The sequence below is a fragment of the Lepisosteus oculatus genome, unplaced genomic scaffold (genome assembly GCF_040954835.1).
Source record: "Lepisosteus oculatus isolate fLepOcu1 unplaced genomic scaffold, fLepOcu1.hap2 HAP2_SCAFFOLD_52, whole genome shotgun sequence".
NCBI classification, from domain to species: domain Eukaryota; kingdom Metazoa; phylum Chordata; class Actinopteri; order Semionotiformes; family Lepisosteidae; genus Lepisosteus; species Lepisosteus oculatus.
Window position 1 is genome coordinate 1457733 of NW_027168064.1, and position 24792 is coordinate 1482524.

Here is a 24792-nt window from a genome sequence, read left to right on the forward strand (position 1 = left end):
TTCACAAAAAATAATGTAATATAAAATGGATGTTTTTAACTTTATTGTAGTGTTTTAGAAACTAATATGTCTTCAAAAATGGTTGTTTTTCACTCCTAGGAATGAAAGCTGTTGTTATATGATGTTTATTTTCAAATTTGGAAAAATCAAAGGATTCTAGCTTTCTCCCCTTGCAGGCATCGGACACAGAGAACCTCATGGTTTTCCTAAAAATCATTTTTTATGTTCCCTGGTGTTCCAAACTTAGTTTTAATTTGTTATTATGTTAAAAACAGGGTAATAAATTTCTAATTGGACTATAAATAATGTCATATTGTCTGCTATAAAACTGATGTTTTCAACTCTATTGTAGAGATTCTAGAATCATCTAATAGAGAATTGAAATAAAAAAAGGGCATAAGAAAACATTACCAACAACGACCACAAGATGGAGATATTGTCTAGACATTACCAACAACGACCACAAGATGGAGATATTGTCCAAAAAGGCAAGAAGGGCAAAGCCGCGATAAGGTAAAATCATTTTTTGAAAGAGATTGCTGTCAGAATGCACAACTGAATCCCAAACAGAATCTCTAGTCAAATATGATCATTTGTGAAACGGGCAAATGAGTCTCTCAGGTGCCCATTGCTCATTTTCAGACACATTTATGCAATACTTTCACCATGCGTTGAGCAATAGGGATTAAAGATACCAGAGGTAAGGTTTAAAAGTGATTCTGAGGTGCAACACATCAGCAATACAGCTAGGCATCTGAAATGCGGGGTTTGAGAGCCCTTCAGGGAACACCGTACCCTAAAGGTACCAGAAGTCCAGTAGTATAAGCATTAAGTCACTGTCACCCCTGTTACAATGTGATTGCTACATATCTTCATTTCTTTGGTTTTTAAGGAGTAAGAGTGCAGGGGGTCTAAATCTGCGATCCAGTGTGTTGAAGTATTTCACAACATTACCTGTAGCCCGTATGGAAATAAATACTAATTCTGATTATTGCCCTGGGCATGTACCAATAAATCACTGAGCATATATATATATATCACTGTGTTGAAGCTAGAGACCTGTATGTAATATTATGGTGCTAAAATGTCATTTTCACATATATTAATGTAATAAATGATTGCTTATGCTTTATAAACAAATCTAATTAAAATAAATGATTAAGTTTTGTATTTATCTTGTACCATAGAACATGATTTTCTTTGTATTTCAAGCCCACAAAGTGTCCAAATGACGCACTACATGATATAAGGAAGATTATCACATGCATATCGGTATTATCTTTCTTATGAAAATGCATTCCTTTCATTACCTTTTACTTTTTAAAATGAACTCAAATTGTGTATAATGTAATAATTTAAGTAGAAGTGCTTCACTGTTCTATGCCGTCTGGAAATAAATCCTCAGACTACTTACTGCCCTGGGCATGTACCAATAAATTACAGGAGCACATCTATATATCACTGCGTTGAAGCAGGAGACACACAATCACTGCAAACACATCCTAAATACAGTGTTCTAGCACCTTTGACCTCATCCAGAACATATCATTTCTTGAAAGGGATTGCTGTCCGAATGCACATCTGAATCCCAAACAGAATCTCTAGTAAAATACGATCATTTGTGAAACAGGCAAATGACTGTCTCAGGGGCCCATTCCTCATTCTCAAGACACATGTATGCAGTACGTACACCATGCATTGAGCAATAGGGATTAAAGACACCACAGCTAAGGTTAGAAGTCATTCTGACTATATTCTAAAATATTGGACTCATATTCTTATGATGGCAGACATGATGCTGCGTTTAAAACCGGGGTTAATGGACATTATATGACTGTCAATTCTGTTTTGTTTTGGAGACTCTTGGCTGCCTATATGGTACACTGCAGCGTGAAGGAATTATTTTCCAAAACTGTGTCAGCTCAAAAGTTGTAAGAGAACCTCTCCAGCTGCTTTAACTCTCTTCATTTTTGTCATTTAATTGTCTGTCGGCACTATGTGGCAGCGTTGCATGACAACCCCTCTCACCACGGAAAGGAACCTAACAGCTTTGGTAAGAGAGTAGAAAAGGACCTGGCCAGTAAGGGGCACGAACCCGTGACTTTGGCGTTATTAGCACCATGCTCTAACCAACTGAGCTAACCGGCCTCACGACAGTGGCTCTCTCTGTGCTGCAAAAAATCGAACTCAGGGAATTTCTTTTGCCCTCCTTTGAATAGAAAGCCGTGTAATTCAGTGTACGGGCTTTCTCATGCAGTTTCATGGTTCTTGTAACCCAAATCCTACACTGGCCTGAAGTGCCCCCCATTTCACAGAATTTTTCAGCTGATTTAAAATGTACCTAAAGGAGAAGCATTATTGAAGACGATCAATTACCAAGAGCTTTTGTCAAAGGTTTTGGTGGTCATTTTTAATGACCACAGAGCGCTGTGACCTCGGTTTTACATCTCATCCAAAAGACAGCGCCCTTTTACAACACAGTGTCTCCGTCACTATGCTGGGGCATTGGGACCCGCACAGACCTCAGGGTGAGCGCCCCACCGCCGGCACCATTAACACCGCTTCCAGCTGGAAGCTTTGTTTTTCCCTGTAGCTCACCCTCATCCGGGTACTGACCTGGCTCACACCTGCTTAGCTTCAGTGGGTTTTCAGTTGCGAGTTGCAAGGGGATGCAAGTGATGGAGCAGCTCGCTGCAAAAGCCACTGCATTGGCCGGGAATCAAAGCCGAGCCTCCCGCGTGGCAGGCGAGAATTCTACCACTGAACCACCAACGCTCAGAACCCGGGCCTTCAAAAAAGACGCTTTTTTGGTGCTCTGTGCAAAAAGCGTCGACATCTGCTTCCAGCTGTAAAATGCCATTCGCGGACGCTGAAGAACTTATTTGCAAGGGAGCGGGTACAAGCAATTTGGCATTTTAAAACCACCAGGAACACCGAACAGGCGCGCTTCTTTGCTTGCGCCGAAACACAACGACAGGAGGTGGACAACGTAGTCGGCAGGATTCGAACCTCTTTCTGTCTATTATATACTAAATGTTCTCTTGTCTGTCTCTTGTTTGTATAGAACTGAATGTCCCTGACAATGTACTGTTAGTTTTAATTGAAGAAAGGCATTTGTGTTCAAATATATCAGACAAGTTTACGTAACTGCTCATGCGACACTCAGTTGTAATTAGTCAAGAAATAAAGTCGAACAACAGCTGCGGGTTTGATTCTGAACGTATCAGATTGCAGCACCTTTTACTTCCATTGACAAATGATAGAGATTCGAAGAGAGATCCTTCAGACCAGCAAGCAAACCCACGGCTATTTCGGTTTTCTATCTAGGCAACGTTGGTGTCTGCAATAGCATACATGAAAGCGTGATGCAATTTCTGTGGCTAAATTTGTTGCACGTCATGCACAGTAAGAGTGTTTCTAACACCAAATAAAAAGTCAACAATTAGCGATCACGCCTTCTCCTCAGTTAACCCACTGAAACCCTTGCTGTTAACAGTTCTTTAATGCATGCTTTACGAGCACCTACATATTGTGTCGGTTCTTTCAGTTTTATTCATTAGGTTTTCAAAGGCATAAGTAGAACACCAGAGGTGCGAACGCAAGATGTGTGGTTATTTGAAGAACTCATTTCCATGGCAGCGGGGCCAAGCTATTTAGTGTTTTTATAGTACCAGGGAAGGAGAAGCGGCACTTCACCTTTGCCGCGCAGGCACAAGGAGACGTGCGGCAGACGCCGTAGTCGGCAAGATTTGAACCTGCATGGGGAGTCCCCAACGGATTTCGAGTCCATCGCCTTAACCACTCGGCCACGACTACAGCGAGTTCACCATCGCCGCATTCCTCCTTTAATCTAACACGGAGTGCGACGTGGCTGCGGAAACCTTTTCAAAGTCGCTCTCCGTTAAAAAAAAATAATACCTTTGACAAAATACGTGCCGGCAGACAGACACGCCTCAGAGGGTTTAAGGCTGGCTTCATGTCGGAATGATAAAGTCTCCCCGTCCGGACATGAAAATGCCACTTTGTTACACACAAAAAAAGAATCAACAACAGAGAAATGCCCACAAGCATTTGAAAAGCCGCACCACGTCGCACTTGAAATAGCTCTTACATTAGTGGTAGACACAGGAATCGCATTTTTATTTACGCTCTTACCAACGCGATGGAAAGCAAAACAAAGCAAAGCAGAGCAAAACAAAACGAACAAACGAAAACCCTGCACATAACGCCGTTACGTGCCCAAGTGGTATTGTACGTCATCCTAGCACTGCACCCCGGGGCGTACGGTACATGGGAACGAGCACACGCCACGAATCGTCTCGAATCACTCCCTACAGCTGTAAGGCACCTTGAAGCGTGCACCCCCAACATTCTTCTTTGCGCATCTGTGAAAGGTAAACTCTTGAGCAAACTCTGAACCAGCTCTAAGGAAACTAATCCGATTAGACGTTACTTTGACTCATCTTCTTACGCTCAGTGCCGGATTGCTCAAACTCCAGCTAGGGTTAGGGTTAGCATTCCCACGCTACTTAGACACTTTGTTTACGCTCAGTGCTGGATTTTGGGAACTTCAGGACGAGTGGGAATTTTCTCCTATCTGTCCATTCTGTTTTGTTTTGGAGACTCTTGGCTGCCTATGTTGTACAGTGCAGCGTGAAGGAAACATTTTCCAAAACTGTGTCAGCTCAAGAGTTGTAAGAAAACCTCTCCAGCTGCTACAACTCTCTTCATTTTTGTCATTTAATGTGACACTCGATGTATAACTGGAGCCTCACATATGCAAATGGTGCGGCTCCAGTTCGACACCCAGTTCGACACCACTTTACAGTATATGACAAAAGCATGGCAAACTGTGCCGGACCAGCAGATAACTTCCGCTTATTTTGACCATATTAAACATTGGAAATCTTCCCACTTGCATTTGTGACACTTGATTTTGGCTCCACCTAAGAAACTCTTAAATCTTCTAACACTTTTCTCTTCTCCCGCAACACACTTGTCTGTCGGCACTATGTGGAAGCGTTGCATGACAACCCATCTCACCACGGAAAGGAACCTAACAGCTTTGGTAAGAGAGTAGAATTACCTGAAGAACTGCTTTCCATGGAAGCAGGACCAAGCGATGTAGCATTTTTATAGTACCAGGAAAGGAGAAGCGGCACTTCGCCTTTGCCACACAGGCACAAGGCGACGTGCAGCAGACGCCGTAGTCAGCAGGATTCGAACCTGAGCAGGGAGTCCTCAATGGATTTCAAGTCCATCGCCTTAACTCTTCGGCCACAACTACAGTGAGCTCGCCGCCGCCGCATTCCTCCTCCGGAGTGCGAGGTGTCTGCGGAAACCTTTTTAAAGTCGCTCTCCGTTAAAAAAAAAATACCTTTCACAAGATACATGCCGGCAGACAGACACGCCTCAGAGGGTTTAAGGCTGGCTTCACGTTCAAATGATAAAGTCTCACCGTCCGGATGTCAAAATGCAACTTTGGCAGACAGAAAAAAAACATCAACAAACCACAAATGTGGACAAGGATTTTACAAGCTGCACCACACTGCACTTTCAAAAGCATTTACATTCGTGTTAGACGCAGGAATTGTCCTTGTTTTGCGCGCTTACGAACGCCATACAAATAAAACAGGTCTACGGGTCTGAAACCTGCTCCACAGAAAACAGTTCTGTTGCGCTTTTGATCAAAGGGAGATTCTCTGTTCTTACTTTTTCATGACATAACACCCAAAGGGGCTTCTTTGGAGCTGGATTCCAACCAGCATCCTAAAGTTTCTTGGTCGTATCCTTTACAGTCCTCTGTTCGGTCGACATGGAACAGAAGGGGGCAGCTTTCCTCACACATACAGTGCAGTTCTGCATCAGACCTCTAACTCGTTTCCTTAGCTTGGATTTAAGCCACGAAGCAGGCTTCTACTGTATAAACGTCTAGAGGAATCACAAACTATTTGAGAGGCCATCATCCCAGGGGGAACTGACAAAGTCTATCCCTAAACACCTAGCGCAGTCTCTCGAGAGACTGTCAAAAATCGCTTTCTCCGTTTGTGCTGCAAGTAAGTGAAAATGCGGTCTCAACCCAGAGCCACTTGGCAGCAGCGGCACGTAAATACTGTTACTGCCACTGCTCGATACCGACGTTAGCCTACTATACCATGTTCAGCCACCGCTAGAAAATGTACAGCTCTAGTACTGGAGCAAACAGAAGGAGGGCCAACATCTAACAGGCACACGTGTCAGACATAGAGAGCGCCGAGGATGGGATTCGAACCCATGCGTGCAGAGCACAATGGATTAGCAGTCCATCGCCTTAACCACTCGGCCACCTCGTCAATGAAACTGGGCTGTCCAGACACGGGTTGGCACGCTCCAGATGATCTTTTTCTTTTTTTTCCCTCGTACTCGAGGGTCCTTTTCCTGTTCCACATGCGATTTCAACATTTTCCTTGGGAGATGTCAAGCCAGCAAGCCACTGCTGTGGTTCAGTGGCCAGTGTGGAGTTCAGTGGCCCTGTTGTACACAGAAAGCACATTGAGCTCCTTGGACATGAAAAGTTCCAGATAAAAGCCATTTGTCATCCTTTCTCTTGGTGTCGATGTTGCTATTGTATGTAAAGGTGGCAACTTGCTCAGCGAGCAGGCGGAGCACACACCGAATGCAGATGTGTCTGAGTGGTGTGTCCAAGTGGCTGCAAAAAAACAGCACTCCCGGGGCGCCGTGGCTTAGTTGGTTAAAGCGCCTGTCTAGTAAACAAGAAATCCTGGGTCCGAATCCCAGCGGTGCCTTTTTTTGTGCTGTGTTCTCGAACAGAACTGGTCATTATGGACAACCGCATACGCCTAGACTTAATTAAATGCAAGTATTCATTTCCTGTCTTGAACGACTTGTTTTTCTTAAAATGGATGCAACTTGCAAAACATGAAATACAAACCTCGCTAATCAGCGCTCGCGGCTGGCAAAAAAAAAAGAAGTCAGCAATGTTTTTTTTCTTTAACCTTAACCCTGCTAATGGAGAAGAGTTAAACGACCGAGTCTATGCAGCTTAAACGGTGCTCACGTCGGGTTCTTAGCTGAAAGGGTGATAAATCCCGCTCACCCCAGTCCTTAATCTTTTAAAAGGATACAAAATTGAACCTAGTCGCCACATCACATACATCCTGTTCAACGATAAAAAGGTGACATCTATCCTCGATCCAGAGTAAATCCCACGTTGAGGGCATATTTTTTTCCACTTTACCATGAGTCGGGCTCGGCTGCACAGAGGCGAGAGCAGAGCAATGAGGTCACGGGGACAGGAGAGCCACACGCTGGCGGTTTAAACACGCGGAAGAAAACTGAGGGATCCACAGTATGTGGACCCTCCGTGCGCCATCAGTCCGCACTCCGGACTCTGAATCCTGCCATCCGAGTTAAGATCTCGGCGGAACCTGAGGCGCAGTTCTTTCTTAAAACGTAATCTGGTGAGCATTTCTAGAATCGTACTTGTATAGATGCAGCCTTTAATGTGTTGCTAGGTTAAAATTGATGACTTCTTGAACTTCAGTAGGCAACTGCCCTCTTGATTTTGGATTTAATTTCTTTATTACAGGGGCGCTTTTATGAAGACCGAGTCATGTTCAGGTACTTTGCTTGATGGAGGAAGCATATTTCGGACTCTGTGATCTGCTCACCTGGAAAGGTCTGCTGTACTACTACAAGAGAGAAGTAGAGTCTGGAAGAATGGACAATTTTATGATGCTTTGGAAGATAATGTTTTTTTTTTCTTTGAAATTGAAATGAATCAGAATATCAGTGCAAAAGACAAACTCTTGGTTTGGTTTAAAGAGATATGGTTTTAAAACAGACAAAATGTAGAAAACAGGTGTTTCTCACTTTTGGAAGAGAATGGACCGGGGGTAATATTTTACAAGTTATATAATAGTAAAATATTATATAATAGGGGTAATAGTCGCGAGGGGCTTCAGCTTTTTCGTGCTTAATATGGTGCGCTGTGGCCACGGCAGATATGGGATCTATAAAAGCCGAAAATTCTCCGATCATTGCCTGACACAGCTCCTCAAAGCTATTACAGACCTCAGGTCCTTGTCTAGACATCCACTCGTGGACCGCTCGGCTGGTAGTTTTCCTTACTAACATAGCCTTTTCCTGTTCGGACGCTTCGGGCATAAACTGCAAAGTATATCTCAGCTCATCAATGTAGGTCTCCACATTATTCCCTGACACTGTCGGGTCAAACCTTTCTACATCTTTGGCTAACTGCCTCAGGGAGTGGAGGTTAATTTTTACAGTTTCTCCGTGGGCAGGGAGACGGCCGTGATCAGGAGCAGGGGGTCTATGCCTGAATTAAATCGCCCTTGCGTCTCGCGCAGGACTCGGCGATCTCCCCCATGCCGATCCGACCACAGACCCTGGCCGGGAGAAACCTCCTGGGTGAGCGCTCCGGGCTGCTAGGTGGGCTGGCATGTAAGTGGGATCTAGCCTGTTTTGCTTCCAGTACGGCAGCATCTAACTCCTTTTGCCTTTCCTGGCTGAGCTCATTTAAACTCTCAATTTCTTTTTCTTTTTCTTTCAAGCTCGCTTCTAGGTCTCTCCTAGCTACCTCAGCCGCAGTTTCTCTAGCAGACAGGTCATCTAATTTACCTAAAACTTCCCTGAGTCTGTCTTCACTTTCCTCACTTTTCACTCTCTTTTCTCTGATTATATCCAACAACTCAACTCGCTCCGCCTTATATCTTTCTAGCTTTCCCTGAAGCGTTTGAAACTTTGTCAGCTCGGACAAAGACAGTTCCAGCTGTTTAGCTAGATTTAAGGCGAAACTAGATAGGACCTGAACTGCGTTCACAGACCCTCCTGTGTTAAGCTGGTTCGCTACCTTAGCTACTAAATCTACTTGCAGCTTCTCAATATCATCAAAGTTCAACTTTTCGATACCGCTCCAGTAACCAGGATTGTCGTCGCTAGAAATAGTACTTATAAGCGACTCCACTTCAGACATTTTAGCAGCCATTGTCATTACGTCAGAGAAACTTTAAGAGTATTACTTTTTTTCCTTTTACCAAAATACAGTATGGAATCTAAACACCCGAGCAGATGGATTTCCAATCAGCACACGTTACACTAAACGCTAGAAAACAGGGGGATTTCTTTACGCAGTTATCAGCACACCCGGTATTCGCGTATAAAAGCCACGGTGCTGTGCTGAACTTGAACTCACAGCAACATCAGTTATTCTGTGCGATTGAGTCTCATTTCATTCTAAACTCGCCCACCCAGGGACGCCATTAAATGTAGTGGTTTGATGGGTTTACTGAGACACTTATTAATTGTAGCAGTAATCACGAGGTTGTTCGTTGGGGCTTTTAGAAAATCAATCGCCAGAACAACTAACAACGCACACACACGGGTTCAATACACGAGATACATTTATTAATATAAATTGTGCACCAAACATATACTAGTCTGCCTGGATACGAGCGGCAGACCTTACTGTGAGGGTTATCAATATACAAGATATATAATCTCGAAGAGATGCAAACACAAAGAGATACACAACAGAGAATATATGTCAATATATATCGTTCGGTTACCAAATCGCTAATCAGTGTTATTACCCATTGTTACTCTAAACTCGGAAGTAAATACATTACTCATGAATTAAATTGATAACAACTTGTGTTGAGGTACAATTGAATTCTCGAGACGCAATGTAGAACATGGGGTTAACTTATCCACTGTGTATGGATTTGGAATTTCCCGGCACGAACACCAAACCAGCTGACAAGCTCTGTTGCAGCCTCTGTTCCAGCGGTTGTCCAATGGGCGTTGTGTCGGCGTCCTCTGGCTACCAGCCAACCAGTCAAGGTGCAGCTCGGAGTAGGACGGGCGGAGGAATCTGACTGCGGCGCGCAGGGCAGTCGTTGCTCCGAGGGGATCTACCAGCAGTCCGGCTGGCTAGTAGAAAGTCTCTATGCACAGAGTGTGACCGCGAGTCCTCACAAGTCACTCTTTTGCCTGGGAAGAAACTGGTTCGTTCCCGGTCCAGCGCTGCTTCTGAATAAGCTATTCAGGTTGTCGACGAGGGTCCAACTGTAGGCTGCCGTTGATCAAACGGAGCATTCACGTTAGTAGAATTCTGAGTACGTACGGGATGCTTGGCCTCGCGCTTAGAACAAAGTCCAAGTCCCTATGCAGACAACAGCAGTTGTCACGTGATTGTCTCTGAGGATGCGCGAAAATGGCCAAGGAGAGCCCCGATCTGAGCTTGCGCTCCCTTTTTGACCAAGACACAGATGTGTGCTGATTGGTTGAGAGTTTGGCGGGCATTGGAGACCCACGTGGTATTACCACGCCCTGCCAGTCCCTGATTGGTTGGTCAAGGTGAGATATAAGTCACTTACTCTTGACACTTAAGAATGCAGTCCAGATGTCCATTCAGCACTCCCTAGACAGATAGGCGCCAATGGATGACCATTGATCATGATAGCCAGGCTTAGCTAAGTGCATCCCTGTCTGGGAGCTGTTCCCTATCAAAAGAAAACAACTTAAATCAGTCTGCATGAATACTTTCTCTGTGGCTGCACCACAGAGATGGGGGGTGAGATGGGGCTTCATTTAGGACAGCATACCAACGCTTAATTCTGTCTTATTAACAAGCATTGCCGCTACACTTGTATCCCAACTTTTGCAACTCGCAACTGAAAACCCACTGAAGCTAAGCAGGTGTGAGCCAGGTCAGTACCAGGATGAGGGTGAGCTACAGGGAAAAACAAAGCTTCCAGCTGGAAGTGGTGTTAATGGGCGCTCACTCTGAGGTCTGTACGGGTCCCAATGTCCCAATATAGTGACGGAGAAGCTGTGTTGGAAAAAGGGCGCTGTCTTTTGGATGAGATGTAAAACCGAGGTCATAGTGCTCTGTGGTCATTAAAAATGACCACCAAAACCTTTGACAAAAGCTCTTGGTAATTGATGGTCTTCAATAATGCTTCTCCTTTAGGTACATTTTAAATCAGCTGAAAAATGCTGTGAAATGGGGGGGCACTTCAGGCCAGTGTAGGATTTGGGTTACAAGAACTATGAAACTGCACGAGAAAGCCCGTACACTGAATTACACGGCTTTCTATTCAAAGGACAAAAGAAATTCCCTGAGCTTGATTTTTTGCAGCACAGAGAGGACCACTGTTGTGAGGTCGGTTAGCTCAGTTGGTTAGATGGTGGTGCTAGTAACGCCAAGGTTGTGGGTTTGAGCCGCGTACGGGCCAGGTCCTTTTCTCCTCTCTTACCAAAGCTGTTAGGTTCCTTTCCGTGGTGAGATGGGTTGTCATGCAACGCTGCCACATAGCGCCGACAGACAAGAGTGTTGCGGGAGAAGAGAAATGTGTTTGAAGATTTAAGAGTGTCTTAGGTGCAGCCAAAATCAAGTGTCACAAATGCAAGTGGTTGGATTTCCATTGTTTAATATGGTAAAAATAAGCGGAAGTAATCTGCCGGTCCGGCACAGTCTGCCATGCTTTTGTCATTTACTGTAAAGTGGTATTGAACTGGGTGTCGAACTGGAGCCTCACCATTTGCATATGTGAGGCTCCAGTTATACATCGAGTGTCACATTAAATGACAAAAATGAAGAGAGTTAAAGCAGCTGGAGAGGTTTTCTTACAACTTTTGAGCTGACACAGTTTTGGAAAATGTTTCCTTCACGCTGCACTGTACAACATAGGCAGCCAAGAGTCTCCAAAACAAAACAGAATTGACAGATAGGAGAAAATTCCCACTCGTCCTGAAGTTCCCAAAATCAAGCACTGAGCGTAAACAAAGTGTCTAAGTAGCGTGGGAATGCTAACCCTAACCCTAGCGTAAAAAGATGAGTCAAAGTAACGTCTAATCGGATTAGTTTCCTTAGAGCTGGTTCAGAGTTTGCTGAAGAGTTTACCCAGTGGGCACTGATTCGTCGAATATACGTATATTCACGGCGAAAATACGGCTATACGTATATATACGTCGCCTCGACGTATAATCAAAGTCGAATTGCAACCGTAAAATCGACGACATTAATAAACGCATATATAACGTCGAAAACACATCTAACACAGTGCCTGAGGCTTTTTACTGTATGTATCGTGTGTGCCGCAACTAGGAGTATACGGCACTCTGCACAGTGTACGAAGTAAATTATTTTCGCAGTAATTAATTTACACGTGTATAATAAATATAGTAAATATAATAAATTAATTACTGCGAAAATTACTTCGTACACTGTGCAGAGTGCCGTATACTCCTAGGTAAGTTAGGTACATCTTTTTGCCCAAAACTGAAGGGGCGACATTCCTCCCTCCCCCCGTGATGCCAGGCCTGTCCCCATCCTATTCCATAATGTCATTATACTGTATATAATACCATACAACAGTGACCGATCCTTACTAACTGCATACGTTAAAATTGCACATCAGCTCATAGCAGGGGGCACATAGCCGCGATGTATTATCAATGTTAAATTTCAACCATAATATCGACAACATTAATAAACGCATACGTTGAGAAAATATCGAACCCGGCATATTTTCCGGTTATATACCACAATGCATTGCTAGTATTCGTTGGTCACCATTTTGGACACGTTTTTCAAACGTAGAAGTATATCCGCAAATATCTCAGCAATCCTCTTTTGACGAGTAAGTATGAACAATAATAATACTATCTGAATACATACAGATCTTTCTTAATATTATTTTGATTAAAATAGTAAGTGAATAAGCAAAAAATGGCACATAAAAATAGTGGAGCTTTTTAAACGTCTGTACTTACTGCGCCCCAAAGAAATCGTTTGTCCCCGTTCAAAAGAGGTTGTGCGATGTCCTGCAGCGTTCGCAAAGCAAACCTTTGACAGTTTGAAAAGAGGAATTTATTCTGCTTCCTGTGCGTGCAGTAGTTACAAAGTTGAACGTCTTTACACGATCTGCTGCAGTTTTCAGTGGGCGGGCGTTGTCAAATGGCTTGGAAAAACGCACTGTGTTTCGGCTCGGCAAACATCGTGAGCAGTGTCCTGCATGTTTTCTGTGTATAGCTGTCTTTTAACGCATACAGAATTCATTCGAAATGGGGAATGGTGTGAATGGGGAAGATGACACTAAATCGTTTTGCCGTTTCTCTATTCTTATTCTATGTTGTACTTTCAAACTTTGGGTACTCTTTAATTAGGACAGACTTTATTGCTCAACTTCTATGATGCAAGCCAAATTTTATACATTTATTTCAGCTTTGAGGTTAGTAAACCGTTCATTTTTTAGATTATACTAAAGAAGATATTAATCATCATTAATTTGGGAAGTAATATTATATAATTTTCTCCTAGCTGCGGTGCTGAAGTCCCGCCCTAAATCAGCAGAAAAAGAAATAAAGGAGCACGCAATGTGTTACTTGAAGAATGCATATGCAAGGCAGGGGGCCAGGAGATCTGGACACTGAAAATACTAGGTTTTTGGTTCTAACTGTTAGGACAATTACACAGGGTTTGCAAATAGTGGACAAAAATCATCTTAACTTCCATTGTAATATTTTTTTTCTTGGAAATATAGAAGTTGTACATTTTAAAATGTATATTTGAATCAAAATGTGGTTTTGAGTTAGTGTGTTAATGTAATTAGTTTGTGTTTGCCGTTACTATACTGTATATTGCCATATTACCAGAATTTGTAGCTGAAGTTTAAGACTAGTTGTGTTTTTTATGATTATTGCCCATATGTTGATTGTTGATTGATTGTATACAATGTATAATTTGAAATACATATTTTTCAGGTGTGAATGTGTATTTTCACAATAAATTTCTAAACCAAATCATTGGGTTGATTTACTAGTTTCTACACCTGTAAAACCTAACTTTGATGTATAATAGACCTCTACCCATATACGTATAATAGACCTCTAAAGTTATCCGTATAATAGACCTCTAACCATATACATATAATAGACCTCTAAAGTTATCCGTATAATAGACCTCTACCCATATACGTATAATAGACCTCTAAAGTTATCCGTATAATAGACCTCCAACCATATACGTAGAATAGTCCTCTAAAGTTATCCGGAACTCCTACCATATATGTATAATAGTCCTCTAAATTTATCCGTATAATAGAACTCCAACCATTTACGTATAATGAACATCTAATCATAGACGTATAATTGACGTATAACAATAGACGTATATTAGAATTTCATTCTAGACGAATTGCAGACCACATTTAGACGTCTGAGGTATGCGTTTAATAGACGTATATTATACGTCTTTTGCCCACTGGGTTACGTCTCAACAGAAACGCTCTTTAGCTCTTTCAGTGTTATGCAGAGAACAGCGTCTGTCGAGATCACTTTTGAGTCAGCGCGAAACGCCGTGTGCTGTCAGTTTGATTTCATATTGCTCGTAGCGGCGCCCGGCTTTTGTCTGTCAAACGTTAGGTTGCGCTTCTTCATGCTGCATCGTCGGCATGAGTGGAGCTTTTTAAACGTCTGTACTTACTGCGCCCCATAAGAAATCGTTTGTCCCCGTTCAAAAGAGATTTTGCGATGTCCTGCAGCGTTCGCAAAGCAAACCTTTGACAGTTTGAAAAGAGGAATTTATTCTGCTTCCTGTGCGTGCAGTAGTTACAAAGTTGAACGTCTTTACACGATCTGCTGCAGTTTTCAGTGGGCGGGCTTTGTCAGATGGCTTGGAAAAACGCACTGTGTTTCGGCTCGGGAAACATCATGAGCAGTGTCCTGCATGTTTTCTGTGTATAGCTGTCTTTTGACGCATACAGAATTCATTCGAAATCATTGATTTCTCCAATTATCAAGGGTCCCTTAAAGGATGAGTCAAAGTAACGTCTAATCGGATTAGTTTCCTTAGAGCTGGTTCAGAGTTTGCTCAAGAGTTTACCTTTCACAGATGTGCAAAGAAGAATGTTGGGGGTGCACGCTTCAAGGTGCCTTACAGTGCGTTGTTTCCGACACAGTGTGGCCGGGTGTTTTCCGAGTTATCGCACGGATTGGGCACGCCCACAAGCCGAGAGCCGCAGGCGATGAGCCCGGGGCTGAACGGGCCCCACTGGCTAGTTTGTAAGGCCAGGTGCATTGCCAACCACGACCGGCAGCGCAGAGGCTTTGAAGGCGGTCTGGGCTCCTGCAGCTGTGCAGCCACGCACTCTGGTTTCTCTTCATCTCGTACAAATCTTTCACCTTTTATTAAAGATTTCCGTGGAGAGGAGCATGAATAAGTTCCATGCAATTTTTGTGCTTCCCTGCCTTCGGGTGGGGCGCAGCCTGGCTGGTCAAAGAGAGAAAACAAAAACGTTCGCAATCACTCTTGTTATGGCAATTGTGGCCGTCTGCTCCGCGAGTCCTCGGTCTCCGGCTGTCTGATTGGCGCTCTTTTCTTTGGGGGGCGGGAAGTGTCCGGCCGCAGGGGATCTTGGGACCTCGCTTTGCATAGCGGCTTCCCAGAGTGCGTCGTTTCCGGCACAGTGTGGCTGGGTGTTTTCCGACTTATCGCACGGATTGGGAACGGCCGCAAGCTGAGAGCCGCAGGCGATGAGCCCGGAGCTGAACGGGCCCCACTGGCTCGTTTGTAAGGCCAGGTGTATTGCCAACCATGACCGGCAGCGCAGAGGCTTTGAAGGCGGCCTGGGCTCCTGCAGCTGTGCAGCCACGCACTCTGGTTTCTCTTCATCTCGTACAAATCTTTCGCCTTTTACTAAAGATTTCCGTGGAGAGGAGCATGAATGAGTTCCATGCAATTTTTGTGCTTCCCTGCCTTCGGGTGGGGCGCAGCCTGGCTGGTCAAAGAGAGAAAACAAAAACGCTCGCAATCGGTCTTGTTATGGCGATTGTGGCAGTCTGCTCCGCGAGTCCTCGGTCTCCGGCCGTCTGATTGGCGCTCTTTTCTTTGGGGGGTGGGAAGTGTCCGGCCGCAGGGGATCTTGGGACCTCGCTTTGCATAGCGGCTTCCCAGAGTGCGTCGTTTCCGGCACAGTGTGGCCGGGTGTTTTCCGAGTTATCGCACGGATTGGGCACGCTCGCAAGCCGTGAGCCGCAGGCGATGAGCCCGGAGCTGAACGGGCCCCACTGGCTCGTTTGTAAGGCCAGGTGCATTGCAAACCACGACCGGCAGCGCAGAGGCTTTGAAGGCGGACTGGGCTCCTGCAGCTGTGCAGCCACGCACTCTGGTTTCTCTTCATTTAGTACAACTCTTTCGCCTTTTACTAAAGATTCCCGCGGAGAGAAGCATGAATGAGTTCCATGCAATATTTGTGCTTCTCTGCTTTCGGGTGGGGCGCAGCTGGGCTGGTCAAAGAGAGAAAACAAAAACGCTCGCAATCGGTCTTGTTATGGCGATTGTGGCCGTCTGCTCCGCGAGTCCTCGGTCTCCGGCCGTCTGATTGGCGCTCTTTTCTTTGGGGGGCGGGAAGTGTCCGGCCGCAGGGGATCTTGGGACCTCGCTTTGCATAGCGGCTTCCCAGAGTGCGTCGTTTCCGGCACAGTGTGGCCGGGTGTTTTCCGAGTTATCGCACGGATTGGGCATGCTCGCAAGCCGTGAGCCGCAGGCGATGAGCCCGGAGCTGAACGGGCCCCACTGGCTCGTTTGTAAGGCCAGGTGTATTGCCAACCACGACCGGCAGGGCAGAGGCCTTGAAGGCGGCCTGGGCTCCTGCAGCTGTGCAGCCACGCACTCTGGTTTCTCTTCATCTCGTACAAATCTTTCGCCTTTTACTAAAAATTTCCATGGAGAGGAGCACGAATGAGTTCCCTGCAGTTTTTGTGCTTCCCTGCTTTCGGGTGGCGGGCAGCTGGGCTGGTCAAAGAGAGAAAACAAGCACGTTCGCAATCGCTCTTGTAATGGTGATTGTGGCCGTCTGCTCCGCGAGTCCTCGGTCTCCGGCCGTCTGATTGGCGCTCTTTTCTCTGGGGGGCGGGAAGTGTCCGGCCGCAGGGGATCTTGGGACCTCGCTTTTCATAGCGGCTTCCCAGAGTGCGTCGTTTCCGGCACAGTGTGGCTGGGTGTTTTCCGACTTATCGCACGGATTGGGCACGGCCGCAAGCTGAGAGCCGCAGGCGATGAGCCCGGAGCTGAACGGGCCCCACTGGCTAGTTTGTAAGGCCAGGTGCATTGCCAACCATGACCGGCAGCGCAGAGGCTTTGAAGGCGGCCTGGGCTCCTGCAGCTGTGCAGCCACGCACTCTGGTTTCTCTTCATCTCATGCGAATCTTTCGCCTTTTACTAAAGATTTCTGTGGAGAGGCGCATGAATGAGTTCCATGCAATTTTTGTGCTTCTCTGCCTTCGGGTGGGGCGCAGCTGGGTTGGTCAAAGAGAGAAAACAAGCACGTTCGCAATCGCTCTTGTAATGGTGATTGTGGCCGTCTGCTCCGCGAGTCCTTGGTCTCCGGCCGTCTGATTGGCGCTCTTTTCTTTGGTGGGCGGCAAGTGTCCGGCCGCAGGGGATCTTGGGACCTTGCCTGGATAGCGGCTTCCCAGAGTGCGTCGTTTCCGGCACAGTGTGGCCGGGTGTTTTCCGAGTTATCGCACGGATTGGGCACGCTCGCAAACCGTGAGCCGCAGGCGATGAGCCCGGAGCTGAACGGGCCCCACTGGCTCGTTTGTAAGGCCAGGTGTATTGCCAACCACGACCGGCAGGGCAGAGGCCTTGAAGGCGGCCTGGGCTCCTGCAGCTGTGCAGCCATGCACTCTGGTTTCTCTTCATCTCGTACAACTCTTTCGCCTTTTACTAAAGATTTCCGTGGAGAGGAGCACGAATGAGTTCCCTGCAATTTTTGTGATTTCCTGCTTTCGGGTCGCGGGCAGCTAGGCTGGTCAAAGAGAGAAAACAAGCACGTTCGCAATCGCTCTTGTAATGGTGATTGTGGCCGTCTGCTCCGCGAGTCCTCGATCTCCGGCCGTCTGATTGGCGCTCTTTTCTTTGGGGGGCGGGAAGTGTCCGGCCGCAGGGGATCTTGGGACCTCGCTTTGCATAGCGGCTTCCCAGAGTGCGTCGTTTCCGGCACAGTGTGGCCGGGTGTTTTCCAAGTTATCGCACGGATTGGGCACGCTCGCAAGCCGTGAGCCGCAGGCGATGAGCCCCGAGCTGAACGGGCCCCACTGGCTCGTTTGTAAGATCTGCGGCAGATCGTATAAAGACGTTCAACTTTGTAACTACTGCACGCACAGGAAGCAGAATAAATTCCTCTTTCAAACTGTCAAAGGTTTGCTTTGCGAACGCTGCAGGACATCGCACAATCTGTTTTGAACGGGGACAAACGATTTCTTATGAGGCGCAGTAAATACAGACGTTTAAAAAGCTCCACTCATGCCGACGATGCAGCATGAAGAAGGGCAACCTAACGTTTGACAGACAAAAGCCGGGCGCCGCTACGAGCAATATGAAATCAAACTGACAGCACACGGCGTTTCGCGCTGACTCAAAAGTGATCTCGACAGACGCTGTTCTCTGCATAACGCTGAAAGAGCTAAAGAGTGTTTCTGTTGAGACGTAACAAGCTTGTTTCTTTCTACCATGATGTTACCATGACAAAATCTGTCTTTAAACACCTTGCTCAGTCTCTGACGAGACTGTCAAGAATTGCTTTCGCCGATTGTATTGCAAACCGGCGGAAGCGGCGTATTGGGAAAAGTTTTCAACTAGCAATAATCGCGCATCGGCTAAACCTCACAGGCTACGATACTGCCACTGCGCAAAGCTGACGGTTGCCAGGCAACCGCGTGGATCCTATGGAAATCGTTATCAATCGTCTCATGGCATGTCGTTGCTGTAACGCTTCATATTTGCGGCCGGACACTTCCCGCCCCCAAAAGAAAAGAGCACCAATCAGACAGGCGGAGACCGAGGACTCGCAGAGCAGACGGCCACAGTCGCAGTAATAAGAGTGATTGTGAGCGGTTTTGTTTTCTCTCTTTGACCAGCCCAGCTGCGCCCCACCCGAAGGCAGGAAAGCACAAAAATTGTATGGAACTCATTCATGCTCCTCTTCATGGAAATCTTTAGTAAAAGGCAAAAGATTTGTACGAGATGAAAAGAAACCAGAGTGCGTGGCTGGACAGCTGCAGGAGCCCAGGCTGCCTTCAAGGCCTCTGCCCTGCCGGTCGTGGTTGGCAATGCACCTGGCCTTACAAACGAGCCAGTGGGGCCCGTTCAGCTCCGGGCTCATCGCCTGCGGCTCTCGGCTTACCTGGCAGGGGAGATACCTTGATCAGCCTGTAGTTGGAGTAGTTGGATTGTTTTCTTGTTTTGTGGAAGCAGTGTTTGTTTTGCAGTTTGAGATGGCAACCTTTGGATCCCGCAAGAATGCTGTACGTTTTGAGCTTTTGGATGACCTGTTCATGGATCGTATGCAGTTCAGCAGAAAAGTGTTACAGAAGGAACTTGGCTTTGAACCTCGGCACTTGGATTTCATCTTTGCTCTCCCAGGTCAGAAAGCATTTGAGGTTGTATTTGGTACCTATCCTCTGTTTGAACAATGCGTGGATGTGTTTGAGGCAAAAAGAGGGAAAGTTCCTGCACTTGAGAAGATCAACTTGCAGCCTCTGACACAGAGAGAGAGGAAAACGGTGCATGTTGTTATGTTCTCGGAACTGGCAAAGACGGAGGACATTCACACCTGGCTTAACCAGTACTGCACCGTCCACCATGGAACTGAGGTTAGAGATGTTGACGGTATAAAAACAGGAGCAAGGAAATTCGAGGTTCGCTTACTACCGGACAATGTAAATGGAGGCTTAAGGCACCTGCCCTCTACAATCCGGCTGGGCGCCTGCAATGGCTATGTTTTTTATGTGGGACAACCAAAGGTGTGTCGGCGCTGTGGTGCTGTGGGACACCTGGCATCTTCCTGCACTGTGAAATGCTGCAAGACCTGTGGCAAACAGGGACATTTAGCCTCTGACTGTTCAATGCTGCCAAAGTGCAATTTATGTGGCTCGGAAGGACACGTTTTTAAGAACTGCCCTCACGCCTACGCCAATAAACTCAAAATGAGAAAGGATGAGGCAGTGCTTGTTTCAGCCAAACCGGCCCGAAAAGCCAAAGCAAACAACAAGTCAAACAAAGAACCCTTGTTGGACAAAGAGTCTCAGCCTCCAGCCAGGATCAGTCCTGCTGTGGCTCCGGGGCCGGTGGAAGAGAAATCCACTACGCTCCCACAACCGCAGACTGCACCAGACAAGCACGAGGGTTTGAAAACCCCCGAGAACAGCGAGGACCCCTCCCCCACTCCTGCTCCTCAGAACGAGGGCCAGTGTGGGGCCCCCCGGTGGAGCGGGTCCAGCGACGATACCCAGGATTCAGCGGAGCTGCTTTTCTCAGACTCTGCAAGTGCTACAGATGCCCTCCTCTCCTCCATCCAGTCCATCACGGAGGATCTGCAACAGCTGGTGGGTGAGGGGGAAGAGGAGACTGGTGCATCGGCTGCACCCCTTTCCCCTCAGTGCTCCCAGGAGCTGGACTTGAGGAAAAGGAAAAATGACTCTGTTTTCTCCCCGAGCGAGGAGGAAGGAGAGAATGGCGATGGGGACAGCTGGAACCCCTCCACCCCTCCCTCTACCCCCTTCCTTGAAATGGACTCCGTGAATGCTTTTACTGCTGCCACCCTGATGAAGGCTCATTCAGAGGATGGCTGGCAGGAAATTGGTAAGAAGAAAAAGAAAGAGAAGGTAACAGGTGAGACCGAAGAGAAATGTGTTTTGTAAAGACTGGTTCCACTTTCTTATGTAAAATGGCTCTAAACATAATTTCTCTTAACACCAGAGGTATCAATGACAGAGTTAAATGCCAGTGTGTCTTTGATTACCTCCAGCAGAGAGAGGGAGATGTGTTGATGTTGCAGGAGTGTGCTTTAGCCTATCAAGAGAGGTATAAAAGCTTTAAAGATAGGTGGGATAAAGGGCCTTCTGTTTGGTCAGGGGACAATAACAACAGAGCCTCTGGCGTGGCCATTCTTTTCAAAGGATGGGCTTTCAAATTGAAAAGTATTCAGAGGGTCATAGATGGCAGGTTGCTGTGTGTGGATGTGGAATGGGGGACCGTTAACCTGCGGCTAATCAATGTGTATTGTCCTACTGACGTGGGAGGAAGGGTGGAGCTACTCAAGGCACTCTCTCCCCTATTGTTAAGTAGCACAGACGTGATAGTGGGAGGGGATTTTAATTGTATCTTAGAGCACACAGACAGGCAGTCTAGCTCTCCGATAAAATTGGATTCCAGCTCACTGGCCCTGCAAAACTTAGTTCAAGACTTTAAACTCTCAGACACATATAGATGTATATATCCCACAACAGCAGGATATACATGGTCAGGGAGGAATAGCAGCTCCAGAATTGACTATTGCTTTGTCTCAGAGAGAGTGAAAGTTGTTGGGGTCACTCTTCAGCCTGTCTTCTTCTCAGATCATCAGGCTTTAGGGTGTAGAGTGGAACTCCAGGGCGGGACTGTCTTTGGCCCAGGCCTCTGGGAACTCAACACAAAGCTGCTAGAGAACGAGGGGGTAGTATCCCGCTACAAGGAGAAACTATCACAGTGGCTGTCCTTGCAGTGTCTGTACGGGTCAGTAGGAGAGTGGTGGGAGGAGGTGAAGATGAGGACAAAGACCTTTTTCATGGCTGAGGGAAGGAAGGCTGCTGCCAGACGGAGAGGAGTGCTAGCCAGGAAACAGAGGCAGCTGCAGCGTCTCTACACGATGCTGCACAGTGGCTTCGATGTGCTCGAGGATATCACCCTTTTAAAAAAGGACATCCGGAGCATAGCCGAAGAAAGTAGTCGAGGAGTGCTGTTAAGAGGCAGAGTGCAGTTCTTGGAAGAAAATGAGAAGTGTACTCGCTTCTTTTTCAGGAAAGTGGTAGGCTCCAAGTCTGTCATGGAAAGTGTAGTTGATGAGGAGGGACGAGAGAGAACAGAGCCGAGTGCTATCCTCTCCTGCACCAAGGCCTTCTACTCAAGACTGTACAGCTCTACAGAGGTAAAGGATGAAGAAATTCATTTTTTTACCTCAAAGCTAGAAAACGTTTTGAGTGAAGAAGATAGGGAAGTACTTGAGAGGGATTTGACAGTAGAAGAGCTGAGACAGGCTATGGAGAGCTTACAGAAGGGGAAAACTCCAGGTGCTGACGGGCTCCCTAAAGAATTTTATTGCACCTTTTGGGATCTGCTTCAGGATCCGCTACTGGTCCTATTCGAGGAAAGATATAAGACAGAATTGCTGCCTGACTCCTTAAGAGAAGGCACTATCTCTCTCTTGTTTAAGAAAGGAGCAAAAAATGACATAAAGAACTGGAGACCCCTCAGCCTGTTAGGCGTGGACACTAAGATCCTGTCCAAAGCCCTTTTCCTGCACCTACAAAATGTAGTGGCCTCACTGGTAGGGAAAGAACAGACTTATGGGATAGCAGGACGCCTGATGAGCGACAACCTGGCCTTGTTGAGGGATGTCTGTCTGTACTCTGAGGATCGCTCCCTCCCTCTTTGCATTTTAGGTGTAGACCTAGAAAAGGCCTTTGACCGCCTAAACCGGCAGTACTTAACATCGGGACTTGAGCACATGAAGTTTGGCCCCATCATGAGAAAGTGGATTAACCTGCTGTACACAGGTAGCAACAGCAGAGTCATGGTTAATGGCAATAGATCACGCCCCTTTGAAGTCTGTTCAGGGGTGAGGCAGGGCTGCCCATTATCCCCCTTGTTATGCGTTTTGGCTATGGAGCCCTTAGCCTGTGCCTTGCGCCAGGATCAGGCCATTAATGGGATACCAGTGCCTGGAAGTGGGGGAGGAGAGGTAAAGACATCTCTATACATGGATGACGTCACCCTGCTCCTCTCTGACAATGCCTCAATTAGCAGAGCTCTGCAGTGCTGTGATCGGTTCTCTTTGGCTTCCTCCGCAAAAATTAACACATCTAAGAGTGAGATTTTTTATCAGAACTGGAGGGAGCCAAAAGAAGGACATGATCTCAGGCTGCAAGAGAAGAGAATTAAGGTCCTGGGGGTGTATTTTGGAGAAGAGATGGGAACAGTAAATTGGCAGAACAAATTGCCAATCTTAAACAAAAAACTGATGCAATGGAAGGACCGAGACCTCACCATGACAGGGAAGGTGCTGGTCATCAAAGCCGAGCTCTTGCCTGTCTTGAATTTTCTGGCTTCTACCTTCCCAATCCCACACCGTGTTGCGGCGGTGCTGAGGAGATTGATGTTTCAATTTCTATGGGGTGGGAAGCAGGAAAGACTCAGAAGGGAAATAATGTACAGGCCGCTACCCTCAGGGGGGAAGTCTGTCCCAGATATTGCTACGAAGCTGCTGTGCATTTTCCTGGCCTCTGTGCTGAGAGGCTTTGCAACAGCACCTGCAGCGCGTACCTGGACTTATTTTTCCAGGCTCTGGGTAGGTAGGGAGGTGTTCAGAGTGTGGGGTGTCAGACCCAAGCTGGACGTCCCACTCTCTGACACATGCCCTGCAATTTATGGGACAGTTAAAAGTTTTCTAAGATCTCACCCAATTGGCCATATTCCCCTCCGAGATGTCAGCGTCCAAAAACTGGAAGATTTCGTAGCACCCCAGAACAATAGGCAGACCCCTGTGGGCATTTTAACATCAGCCCAAACAAGGAAGGTGTGGAAACACACATCCTCTAAATTTCTGTGCAACATTCACAGAGATTTAGCCTGGAGTGTCGTCCACCAGTGCTTACCGGTACGAACTTTCTTGTACCGTAGGGGCCTCACCCCCAGCCCTCGCTGCGTTAGGGTGGGCTGCGGCGAGGAGGAGACTGTGACCCATCTCCTGTGGTCCTGCTTTTTTGCTAAGGCCTTCTGGGCCCAGTTTGAAGATTGGTTGCAGGCTCTCTCGCCCCAATTTACCCTGACCGCTGCTTTCGTTAGATACGGCATCTCTCCTGTCAAGCTTCCTCCTGACGTGTTTGACAGGATCTGGGCCGTGGTGAACAGTGGGAAAGACGCCCTGTGGAGAGTGAGGAACATGGGGCTGTTCAAAGGCATCGAGGTCCCAGTCAAGGCAGCAGGTAGCCTGGCCCTGTTCATCACCCGAGAGAACTATTACCTCAGAGATCTGTGGAGAGAAGGGAGGGAGGAAGCAGAAAATCTGTGGGAAATAGAGAGCATAGGTCAACATCTCAAGAAACTGTGAAAAACATTATCATGTTTAAATAAAGAATGTGATTTGCACCAGAAAAAAAGAAAATTGTTGCTATGTAACTGTTACCGTGTCAAAATGTAATGAGATGTGATCATATATACTGTTTTAAGTATGTATATTAATGTAAAGCTTTCTGATTTGTGATTTCCTGTATTTTTTTGTGAAAAGAAAATAAAGTTCTTAAAAATCGAAATCGGTTCACCCAGGGCGAGGCTCGGCCATTGCACTCCGGCTGTGCTGACCCCTGCGAATTCCCCAAATGTGGGAATCTCGACTGCATAATTTCTGGTAGTGGGGGACTGCGTTCGCGCTCTCCCCTGATGTGCTTGGTCCAAAATCAGATACAGGAAGGTTAGGACACCACGAGCTGCGTGGCTGCGGAAGGATCCCGGTTCAACAGGAGTGGACGCCGCTGCTGCTTTTAGTTAGGGGTCCGGAGAAGCATCTCAAGCTAGTTCCACTACTCCTTCCGGACGTTCATTCCCTTTTCAAAGTCAGTCGTTTTGCTGTAGTCTGCGTTCTTTAGGCTGATTATCGAGGTTAGCCTTTATTTGGTCATGGGGGGCCTCGGTACTGTATGCTGAGTCTAAAGACAGTTTCACCCGTTTTC

The 24792-nt window shown here is 46.6% G+C and overlaps 11 non-coding genes across 11 annotated transcripts; 7 read left to right on the plus strand and 4 right to left on the minus strand.

Annotated features, from left to right (window-relative positions):
* Positions 1-3734: 3734 nt before the first annotated feature.
* trnas-cga (transfer RNA serine (anticodon CGA)) lies at positions 3735-3816 on the minus strand. The gene has a single exon. It is a non-coding gene; the product is annotated as a tRNA-Ser (tRNA).
* A 2434-nt stretch (positions 3817-6250) lies between these two features.
* trnas-gcu (transfer RNA serine (anticodon GCU)) lies at positions 6251-6332 on the minus strand. Its single transcript has one exon. It is a non-coding gene; the product is annotated as a tRNA-Ser (tRNA).
* Positions 6333-15169: 8837 nt separating this feature from the next.
* Positions 15170-15286, plus strand: LOC138230975 (U5 spliceosomal RNA). The gene has a single exon (XR_011186563.1). It is a non-coding gene; the product is annotated as a U5 spliceosomal RNA (small nuclear RNA).
* A 391-nt stretch (positions 15287-15677) lies between these two features.
* On the plus strand, positions 15678-15794 carry LOC138230905 (U5 spliceosomal RNA). The gene has a single exon (XR_011186493.1). It is a non-coding gene; the product is annotated as a U5 spliceosomal RNA (small nuclear RNA).
* Positions 15795-16185: 391 nt separating this feature from the next.
* On the plus strand, positions 16186-16302 carry LOC138230978 (U5 spliceosomal RNA). Its single transcript, XR_011186566.1, has one exon. It is a non-coding gene; the product is annotated as a U5 spliceosomal RNA (small nuclear RNA).
* Positions 16303-16693: 391 nt separating this feature from the next.
* LOC138230969 (U5 spliceosomal RNA) lies at positions 16694-16808 on the plus strand. The gene has a single exon (XR_011186557.1). It is a non-coding gene; the product is annotated as a U5 spliceosomal RNA (small nuclear RNA).
* Positions 16809-17201: 393 nt separating this feature from the next.
* On the plus strand, positions 17202-17318 carry LOC138230977 (U5 spliceosomal RNA). Its single transcript, XR_011186565.1, has one exon. It is a non-coding gene; the product is annotated as a U5 spliceosomal RNA (small nuclear RNA).
* Positions 17319-17708: 390 nt separating this feature from the next.
* On the plus strand, positions 17709-17823 carry LOC138230959 (U5 spliceosomal RNA). The gene has a single exon (XR_011186547.1). It is a non-coding gene; the product is annotated as a U5 spliceosomal RNA (small nuclear RNA).
* Positions 17824-18582: 759 nt separating this feature from the next.
* Positions 18583-18724, minus strand: LOC138230879 (U4 spliceosomal RNA). Its single transcript, XR_011186473.1, has one exon. It is a non-coding gene; the product is annotated as a U4 spliceosomal RNA (small nuclear RNA).
* Positions 18725-18954: 230 nt separating this feature from the next.
* LOC138230950 (U5 spliceosomal RNA) lies at positions 18955-19071 on the minus strand. Its single transcript, XR_011186538.1, has one exon. It is a non-coding gene; the product is annotated as a U5 spliceosomal RNA (small nuclear RNA).
* Positions 19072-24332: 5261 nt separating this feature from the next.
* LOC138230822 (U1 spliceosomal RNA) lies at positions 24333-24502 on the plus strand. The gene has a single exon (XR_011186421.1). It is a non-coding gene; the product is annotated as a U1 spliceosomal RNA (small nuclear RNA).
* The last annotated feature ends 290 nt before the right edge of the window (positions 24503-24792 follow it).